Here is a 1,914-nt window from a genome sequence, read left to right on the forward strand (position 1 = left end):
ACCGAAGACCTCGTACGGTTTGGATTCATCAGGAGGAGTCAGAACTGGAGTAGTGACTAACTTCTCTTTCAGGGTGTTGAAAGCGATTTCACATTCAGGAGACCAGATATACTTCACATGTTTCTGGAGAAGGTTGGAAAGTGGCTTCGCGATCTTTGAGAAGTTCTCAACGAACCTTGGAGAATAGCTTGCAAGACCAAGGAAGCTGCGGAGTTGCTTCACGTTCTGAGGTGGTTCCCAATTCACAATTGCAGACACCTTCTTAGGATTCACCTCTATGCCCTTGGTAGAATGATATTCCCAAGATAGAGAACCTCATCGAGCCAAAACTCGCACTTAGAAAACTTGGCATAGAACTGATGTTCTCTGAGCTTATCCAGCACCAAACGCAAGTGCTTGGCATGATCCTCCTTGTTCTTGGAAAAGACCAAAATGTCATCGAGGTAGACCAAGACGAAGTCATTTGTGTAGGCGTTGAAGATGAAGTTCATCATGCGAGAGAATGTTGGAGGAGCGTTGACGAGGCCCAAGACAAGATAGTGTATTCATATGAACCATAGCTTGTTCTGAATGCTGTCTTGGGGATATCTTCTTCACGAATGCGAATCTGGTGATAGCCCATACGGAGATCAAGCTTGGAGAATACTTGAGCACCTTTGAGTTGTTCAAACAGCTCGTTGATGTTGGGAGGTGGGTACTTGTTCTTTATGGTCTTCTTGTTCAAAGGCCGGTAGTTGACACAGAGTCGGTCCGTTCCATCCTTCTTCTTCACAAAAAGAACTCCACACCCCATGGAGAAGAACTAGGTCGGATGAGACCCATTCTCTCTTGAATATCGAGTTGTTTCTTCAGCTCCTTCAACTCTTCAGGTCCAAGCTTGTAAGGACGTTTGCAAATAGGTTCCGTGCCAGGCTCAAGATCGATGACAAATTCAACTGGCCGGTGCGGAGGCATTCCTGGAAGCTCTTCTAGAAAGACGTCTTGATATTCGCAAACGACTAGAATTTGAGAGATGGCATCCAGCTCGCCATTCTCATTGAGAGAAAATAGACGGATGGTATCATCCCTTACGGCAAAGACAATTACATCCTCAGACGAATGAGTCAATTGAATCTTCCTGGCAGCACAATCAAGCTGAGCCTTGTGCTTAGAAAGCCAGTCCATTCCACGAATAAGATCAATATCCGAGTTACCAAGAACTATTGGAGAAGAAAGAAACTAATAATCTCCCAACGTGATAGTAACATCCGGAGCCATCATTTTGGTGTTCATGAACAAACCCGGAGAAAAAACCGCTATCGGCTTAGATAAATCAACAGTATGCACATCATGCATGGATGCAAAAGGCCTCGATAAGAATGACAAAGATGCACCAGTATCAAAAAGAACTCTTGCAGGAATGTCATTAACAGGAAGGTTACCCATGATGACATTTGACGAATCCTATGCCTGAGCTGCATTCAACAAGTTGACCTTGGCGTGCTTGGGGTTATGCTTGACCACTGCGGTACTGGCAGATCTCACAGGAGGAGGAGGAAGACGCCTCTGATTGAAGCATTTGTTGGCATAGTGACCCTTCTGCTGACACTTGTTGCACGTGACCTCCGAGAGCGGACGGTGATACGGAGCACTTGATCTTGGAGCTTGAGACGAAGTCTTGTTCTGAAAGCCTGGGTCGGGTGGGTGGGAAGATCCATTGCCACTCTTGCTCTTCTGCTGATAAGGCCGACGGAACGGAGGAGGAGGCGGCCAATACTTTTGTTGCTTAGAAACCACTTGAGTTGAGGAAGAAGAAGTCACATCTCTGACTAGTTTCTTGGAAGCATCGCACTTTAGTAGGGCAGCCTCTTGCTTCATTGCCATGTTGTAAAACTCATCATACTTCTTGGGATCAAAAAGGACGAGAGCTAGTTG

Source organism: Triticum dicoccoides, chromosome 1A (genome assembly GCF_002162155.2).
Source record: "Triticum dicoccoides isolate Atlit2015 ecotype Zavitan chromosome 1A, WEW_v2.0, whole genome shotgun sequence".
NCBI classification, from domain to species: Eukaryota; Viridiplantae; Streptophyta; class Magnoliopsida; order Poales; family Poaceae; genus Triticum; species Triticum dicoccoides.